This window comes from Ixodes scapularis, unplaced genomic scaffold (genome assembly GCF_016920785.2).
Source record: "Ixodes scapularis isolate PalLabHiFi unplaced genomic scaffold, ASM1692078v2 PGA_scaffold2__306_contigs__length_199485367, whole genome shotgun sequence".
NCBI classification, from domain to species: Eukaryota; Metazoa; Arthropoda; class Arachnida; order Ixodida; family Ixodidae; genus Ixodes; species Ixodes scapularis.
In genome coordinates this window covers 37,307,888-37,316,801 of record NW_024609857.1, presented here as the reverse complement: position 1 = coordinate 37,316,801, position 8,914 = coordinate 37,307,888, and the positions used below count along the sequence as shown (strand labels likewise).

The 8,914-nt window shown below is 44.6% G+C and overlaps 1 non-coding gene across 1 annotated transcript; it reads right to left on the bottom strand.

The window, feature by feature from the left end:
- Positions 1–281: 281 nt before the first annotated feature.
- Positions 282–353, bottom strand: Trnap-agg. The gene has a single exon. It is a non-coding gene; the product is annotated as a tRNA-Pro (tRNA).
- Positions 354–8,914: the final 8,561 nt, after the last annotated feature.

The following is an 8,914-nucleotide window of genomic DNA, read 5'->3' as shown; positions in this document are numbered from 1 at the left end:
CCATGACGTGACACATTTTTCACGATGGAGAGTTTGGTCATTTTATTCGTAAATCTAAAAAGAAATTCCGTATTATTTCCAGACAGTCATAAAATTTCATGGTGTTACGACTGGGCATCTGGCCAGATCGTTAGTTCAATGCGCAGATCTAAGATAATCCATCTCCAACGCTTCATCTCGTCATTCCACTGGCTGTATCAAGACAGCTGCCAACCCCCCCCCCCCCTCCCCCTTTTTTTTTGTCCCCCTAAAAAACGTTTGAGAAGCTAAAAAGAAAAACTGGGCTCGTCCGGGATTTGAACCCGGGACCTCTCGCACCCTAAGCGAGAATCATACCCCTAGACCAACGAGCCAGACGAGGAGCAGGTGCAACCAGATCGTCATCGAGGTAAATTGAGTAACGCCATTTTTGCGTTGTTTTTTTTTTTTTTTTTGATCTGGCTAGTATCTGGTAAATTGCTTCAAATCAATAACCTGATGTATCTAGCGCAATGTCGAATTTGGGTTACCTGATTTATTGGAGACACATTCAACAATATCCTTATTATGTACAAGTCGGTAAGCACAATTACATGAAGTTGTGATCTATGAAGCTGTAATTTACGGGCGGTTACCCGATATAAATCTCAGGACATCACACCAGTGTTGTAGGCGTAGCCGAAAACGAGCAACGAAATAGGTTATTCGTTAATTGCATATGTAAAAGCAATGCCTTACCGACCTTTGTTACCTCATAATAAAAAGAACGTTTTAACGTTACCGTTACCGATAAAAAGTAACGCGTGTTACTTTTGCGTCACTTTTTATTTATAAATTAAACGCTTTACTGTTTTGACGTTTCGGGTATACGCATAAGGGCCAGATTTTAAGAAACTATTTTGAAGGCGTGTGGGACGAGTGCCAGATATTCCTTTGCCTTGGCGCCTAAAACACGAAAAAAAATGTAAGTGTAACTTTTTTGTTTTTAAGTCTTGGGAAGAAGTAGTACGTAGCGACTAACGAGTAACGTAAGTACGTTATTCGTTGCTGTTTTGAAAAAGTAAAGTCTACTTTACTACGTTACGAAAATACCTCGTAATCGATAGCGCGTTACCACCAACACTACGTCAGACATATATCAGAAACATAAGTTGAAGGCGATCACGTGACCTCCATGATTGACAGCGTCGTTCATTTATTTATAATACTCGTCGGAAGCTTGCTTTTCGCTGCATTTGATAAAGAGAAGTAGTTTCCCGACGATACGAATTTGAGGTAAAGCTCGTGCTTTCTGTGGTTCGAAACCCAGTATCCTCCTCTCAGCTCACTCACAAAAAACCTAACAGTGAAGAAAAAAAAAATGAAAACCGTTTACAACTTTCCGTAACGCCGAATTAGAGCGCAGCTCTTGAGGAGGAGGAGAGAAAGGTACGGAAGAAGGCTATGCCCCTCCTCCTCTCCTCCTCATCTCCCTCTCCCATTAATGGGAAAATTTTCCCCGCTAAATTTAGCGGAAAATTTTCCCCTAGACTTAGCGGGGGATATTTGCCGCTAAATTTACCGGGGAAAAATTTTCCCTAGTTTTAGCGGGGAAAATTTTCCGCCAAATTTAGCGGGGAAATGTTTCGGCTAGATTTAGCGCGTAAAACGTTTCGCTAAATTTAAAGGGAAAATTTACCCATAATGCACCGTGCGGTTACGCCGACGGCGACGCCGATGGCGACGGCGACGCCGACGCCGCTCAAGCCGGAAACGGGCGCCTAAGAGCTGCGCTCTAGAAGAATACAGGAAGATCCATTGGTGGACTCTTAGGGAATGCGTTAGTATGACACTTGAAAACACCGCACACGTCTACCTTTGGCAAACGCGAACGCTGACCCCTTCATTTTTCTCTTTCTCTTTGCTTCCTCTGTGTTTTGCTGTCTCTTTTTGGTCTCGTTACGGGGTCGCTGTTAGCGTTTCCCAAAGGAAGACGTGTGTGGCGTTTTCCAAGGGTAATGCGAATGGATTCTTTAAGAATCCTGTACATTTTCTGAGCGCAGCGCAACTCTTAGGCGCCCGTTTCCGGGTTTCGCAGCGTCGGCGTCGCCGTCGGCGTAACCGGCCTGCTAAATTTAGCGGGAAAATGGACGTCACGTGACCTAAACACTAATTCGATTCCCCACTAGATTTAACGGGGAATCGAATTCGTGTTGAGGTCACGTGACGCCAATTTTCCCGCTAAATCTAGCGGTCAAACTGAATGTGTTCATAGGTGACGTGACACCAACTCATGTGACGTAATTTTCGCGCTAAATTTAGTGAGGAACCTGAATTGGAGGAGGAGGGGAGTGGAGGGGATGGAGGAGGAGGAGAAGGGGCATACCCTCCCGTTCGTACCTTCCCGTCCTCCTCTAGAGCAGCGCTCTAATTTCGCGTTACAGAGATTTGTAAACGTATTTAATTTTTTTTTCACCCCCTTTTCATACTCTGTCTTTCAGAGTACGTCGAAGCCATTGGATACGGTCATCCATATCACTCGTGGAAAGAATCACATCCATAGCATTAATCGAAGGAACAGCATCCATATGACTCGTGGAGTGAACCACATCCATCGTTTTAGCTACACACACACACACATTACAGCCCACGCACCGCTACTACGGAAACCCAGAGCGAAGAACAACCGACGACGGAAGAGCGGCAACTGAGCACTCCCGCCTTCCACCGCGCCACGGCGCAACCTCCTAAATAACACACAAGCGCACAAGCGCTTTCGTGAGGCAGTAATCAATGTATGTGCATGATCCTGGGCTAATAAAATTGTTAATATTATTATTATTATTATTAACAAAACCGCAGTGCTGAATGAGATGACGTCATAAGAGAAGGCGAACGCTGGGATAAGATTGGACACGACGATTGTGCCAACGTTCGGCTCAAACTTTACTCGAAGCCGAGCGCTAAGGCAGCACTGGTTTCAATCTGTGTCGAGCGTTGCTCTTTTCTGATGACGCCATCTCATTCAGAACTACGGCCTTGTTATCAGGAGGTGTTGCACCGCGCCTCCTCTTCTCTCGCTCCGTGCCAGCTGTGCGCGTGACTTTAACAACAATGAAAGGGCTCGTTTTGACGAAAGTCCGGTGGTGTCTGTCTCTTTGTCAGCGCCGGGGAGAGGGGGCGAGGCTTACGCATGCTGACGTCAGCGCTTCAGACCAATGGGAACGCCGCACGCGTCACCCTCTCCCCCTCCTTCTCCCTCTCTGGATCAAGTATTCGCCTCTACGCAGATGACTGTGTCATATACAATGGTATTATGAGTGAATCGGAATCCCTGGCTTTGCAAGAGGAGATGATAGAATTTCACGGTGGTGAGAAAAGTGAGAAATGAAGCTTGGCATGCATAAATGCTCCTAGATGACGTTCACTAGTAAGCGCCAGCCAGTACCTTTTCCGTACTCGACCGTCGGTGTCAAACTGAAGAAGGTAGAAAGAAGTAGTAAATTAAAGTATCTAGGTGTTAAATTTGCTCATAATCTGTCATGGAGCGCCCACACTGACTTCATCACGGCCGAAGCCAACCGCATGTTAAACTTTTTTAAACGAAATTTCAGGGACTGTCCTCAAACTGCGAAAGCAACTTTGTTTGAGATTAACGTTAGGCAGATACTGCTGTACACCAGTGTTCAGTGGGACGCAAAAGAAAGCTATTTGGTAAAGAATTCGAGCAAGTAAAGAGCAGGGCTGGGAGGTATGTCACAAGAAACTATAAATATAGAGAAAGTGCTACCGAAATTACAGTGGGAGCCACTTTCCTCCAGAAGAAGTCGTCTTCGCTTAAAGTTTCTTCATGCAATTTACCGTGATCAAACCGGGATTAATAAAACAAAATTTATTTAACCACCCGACTTTGTCTCTAGGAGATTAGACGACTCAGAAGAAAAATTAGGGAGTCAACACCCCGAACCAACATTCTGAAATATTAATTTTTTCCAAACACTATTAAAGAGTGAAATGACCTGCCCAATGACTCGGTCTCTATCTTGTCAAACTCACCTTTCTTTTACAGGCTGTCACGTGACAGCTGGGCAGAGTGAAATTACTAGGAAAATGTTTTGATCCTTGCGATGAGAATTCGAGTGATTCCTGGGCGTGATACTGCTGTATATTTAGTCGTTTCTACTTTGATTATTTTATTTCTCTTTGAACTTAGGTGATAAAGCTACATCTGTGTTTTTTTACTCATGTGTCACGAGGCAAGCGAGAGTTGTTTATTTCTATTTTTTCTGTTAGCGCATATCTGCCTCAGCTGATGTTATTATCTGGCAAATAGCTAGTATGCGAGCCACCAATGTGGCTTTTATCATAATCCGGGCGCTCACTTTTTTTTTTTTATCAGTGTGTTTTCCTGTGTGCTTGCGTTCTCTTGTTCTTATGGTACATATGCACGAGTGCATTTCTACCTTCACGACTGACAATGCGGGGTAACCCGAAATAAAAATAAATAAAAAATAAATATACGAAAGACACCGCCGTTTTTTCGTCAAAACGAAAGTTCTAATGCTAAATCATTAAAAAAAAAAAAAACAACGTACTCATTTATTTAGACCCGCCTCCTATAGTTCAGAGAGGATATGAACATCAAGATAACAAAGTGCAACGCCGCGGCTTCCTCATCTCCCCCGGGCCCCAGGGTGTCCAGACTCGCTGCCTCGAAGCCACGTGACCTCTGACATAGTGAGGGGTGAGGGGCACCACCGTAAGGCGGGCACAAGCAGCGGTCAACATCGGCGGCGCAGCACAGACCAACATCGTCGTTCCACTCGGCACCCAAAATGGTTCTTGCCGACCGACGCCGTGCACGACCAAGTTCCACGGCGCCCAATTTTCGAGCCCCCCCCCCCCCCCCCCTCCTCGCCCCGGCCGTTTACCTCATTACCAGAGCTGCACGTGGATAACGCGCACCGACGCCTTCTACGATGCCGGCCGCTTCTTCGGCCGCGGAGCGCCCAACGTTACCCGCGGCTAGGAGATACGGGCGGCCGCTGCCAAGCTTGCGTTAATTCCGGCCTTGTTTGTTTGTTTTTATTTCGTTCACACCTAGTGCGCTGCTTCAGGGCCGAAACAAGTTTTAAAGCCCGAGGACGGCTCGTAACAAAATGACGTGGGGAGAGTGGCTCCACCAGCGAGCACGTTGATGAGGTTTACTTGTCCCGGCTCGTCTGTGCATGGAGGTGCCGAAAAGCGATGCGGTTTAGACGGTGCCGCTTTAATAACCGTCGATAATGAGTGGAGGGAGTCGTTCTGTACGTCGGCGTACCGGAGTATAGATGCCATTAATAATATTTCTCAGTTGGATAGGCCGGCATTCACCGCGGTCGCTTTATTATAATAGAGGGAATTTGTTTTGTTTATTTTCAGAAGCAGGAAATTGAGCACAGGCATCTGCGTGCTTCTAAGTTGTTCTTTCCTTTTGCGTCAAGGTGTAGCCGATTCTAATTTTAAATTAGTATCGGTTTTTTGTTGTTGTGGTTACAAAGGATAGGGTATATTATATAATGTCCTCAGTTTTCAGAGCTAAACTAAGCCCTAGCCTATAAATACGCAAGCTTCTATTTCTACGGGTCGAACTTGTGCTTACCGAAAATTATTATGTATGCTTCGGTTCTATTACTTAAAATAAGAGACAAAATGGTGACATATTGGTAAAAAAATGCAAGCATGCCGGTATTGTTGAATGGCGCAAACGGTCAGCTTATGTAACCGAAGCATATACAGTATGACCTTCTTAAAAAGGCCACCTTCTTTGCTCGTAGCATGCAGCGCGCGGTACCTGTTCTCTCCAAGGAGACCTACAAAAACTATATACTTTTTAGATGAAATTCGGAAACATGCTCCTGACAGCGATCTGTACACCCAGCTTTTTCTTGTGATTTTTCTGCAGGCGCTGAAAATTAAAGGGACAAAGAAATTATTTTTTCAACTTATGGAACCTTCGTTGATGCTAGATAATTTGTTGCGGGCTGGCGGTCGTTGATGTTCCCAAGAGGCCGTTGAGGATTAGTCTAGCTCGAGTACAAGCTATTCGTTTAGATGTTCCAACTATGTACATGCTCTATGTAGAAAGCAAGGGAAGTTGGCATTCTCTGAACCGATGTCACGGTCGTCCGGATCAGGTGAAAATCACTCCGCCTCTCGATTATTTGAAGGCGCTCTCTCCTCCTTGCCCTCTGAGAATGACCAACCGATTAATTTAAAATCTGCCGTAAGAAAACAAACAAACAAAACAAAAAACGTAACGTGGGACAGGATACCTCTCAACCCGACACGCGCTCGCTGGGAACGTGGGCCCCTCTCACAAAATAGATAGACAAAAACAAAAACGGCTAGGGAGAAGAAGGCGCTTCGCGAAACAAGGCCGCGGGAGAGACCAGCGGGATGCCACAGGTCCATTACAAACTACTTCCTTAGTTTTAATTCTCAACTCTAAACGAAGCAAGAAATCACGTGGTTTTAGCGTGCTTGAGCACTGAACGCGATGACTCCAAGCTTCAACCGTGCTTTTTAAGCACAGCATGACACTTGCCATTTTTAAGTGATAATAAGTGTCGTCACGCAGCACTCATTGGTCACAAACACGAATCCAAATATTCGTCGATGTATTGATTGTTGACGAGCGCATACGTCCGAGAGTCCGAGTGACGCAGTGCTCGTGACCAATACGTGAGCTCGGTTACGGCTGACGTGCTTAGGCGCCAAGGATGAATCGCGGTAAAAAGGCGAAGAGCTTTCGAAGGAAAAGAGGTAAGAAATAATCCTCTATATTTCCAAATTTTTGTACCGAATTTCGGCTTTCTGCCGTCGTGAACTAGTTTTCTTTCGGTGTACTAAACGAATTTATCCCAGCCAAGAATTAATTTTATTGTCCATTTAAAGAAGCGGTACTACGTGCATTACAGAGATTACTTGAATTAAATGGTGGCATCGGATCAATATAAGCATCATTACTAGAGGTGAATGATAGCGAATTTTGAACTCGAATAAAATTCGAATTGAATAGTGCCGAATAATGGCCAAAAAATCGAATATTAAATCGAATACGAATACCATACGACCCTACGCTCTCACGCAATCTAATCGGAAAAAAATATTTTTTTGTTTTTTGCTTTTTATTTTTTTCTTCAAATTGTTACTTCGAAATTCTGAGTTTTTCGGATAAATCTGAATGTCCAAAAATTTTACAGGTGAGAGCTTTTCGGAGTTTTCGAGTTTATCAGAAAACACGGAACACTAATTATGGGTTCCCGTGCTAAAAGTGTAAAAGTGCGTTTGAATCGGGTAACGTCTTGCGTCACATAACTCTGGCACCTTGGTCGACGACGCGGAGACCGACGGGCTAGCAAAAAAGACCGATTGAATTATCTCTGTTATTTATAGTTATAGAATAATTTGTTTATATTATGGGCGTAACAACCGAAAATAGGTTCATAATGTACAAAAAAAAAAAAAAACGTTTGGAGCAAGACTGCATTTGGCACGAAAAACACAAGAAACTAACCACTTATTGTTTGTTACTCAAAGCTGCCGAATGCAGGCTTGATTTAGAGCCAACAAAAGCCTGCAAGGACAATTTCATCGCATGAATAGCGTTCTTGAATATACCTGAATTTTTGCCAAAAGGACGAATATTCGATAAATCTAATTACTCGAATGCTAGGAGTCCTAAACTCGAATCTAATTGTTCGGGCAATCATTATTAGATTCGAACTCGCAACTCGAATATTCGCACACTCCTACTGACTCCAAGTTATACCATATGTTTTTAATATGAACCGCGAGTAAGTTATTAAATAAATTAATTTGAAGAACATGGCTCGAACTAACCGCAGTATCCTTAACACCACGAGCGACCGAGTCTCGGGTGTTTTAACAAAAATGGTAACCCCAATCAACGTTCGCGTGCACGCACGAATGTCTGCCGCTCCAACTCGGCGGCATGGCCGTCTCAATATTTGACTCGCGCAGTCTTCGACGACCCCGATATATATATATATATATATTCCCCCTCTTTCTGAGGGCGGATGCTCACGCAACAGCCGGCAACGACAACCGCCGTATACAACAGGCTCGGCTGTGTGCTAAGTCTCGTTCGAAACGCGACGGTGCGAGATCTCCGCGCGGTGCTCACGTGACTCACGCCGTCTTTCCGAGCGAGTTCGGGCAAGGCGTTGTACAGGAAGTTGGGCCTCCTCGCTATTACGCTCCGTGCAAAAATATAAACAAATAAATCTAAGTTGCATGTATGTATACGTGTAAAGAAACGATTAGTGGGAGCCAGCACGGCCGTCGCTCGCGCGCTGTCACCTTGTTCCACGAGAAACGGTTCTGATTGCACGTTGCACGTAATATGCCGTCCCGGATGAGAGAGACGACGATTTTAGGGGGTGCATCCCCCTAACACGTGTATTATTCTCGGCGGAAAAAGGCGGCGGTATTATAGGTATTACTGACGTTATTACGATCATCATCCGGGACTTGGAAAGTCACACGAACTTAACAGGCCTCCCGTATCGTTCCTTTTTTCTACTTATTATTATTATTCTTTTTTTCTTTTTTTTTTAGTGTTTGGGGTAAACCTTACATGAACTGGACGCTTTATCCTGTGCAGGGTCTACGACGTGGGAAGTTGAGGTCTTCACCGTTTCGTTATTTCGTGAAGGGTCTGTGGAGCTTAGAATTCATGCCACACTGAAAGTGATGTGTTTCCATATGGCTGGTTTGACTAGTTTGGTGTGGTTTAGTTTTAGGTACTGCGCCCCGACAGAACGCAGACAACGCAGAGGAGGACAACAGGACGCGATGTAGCTTTCAGCTGATTTGTTTATTCAAGAAAAACAAATCAATGAAAAAAAAAACACATAAAACTGATCATTTGGTTACGGAACAGAATGTTGAT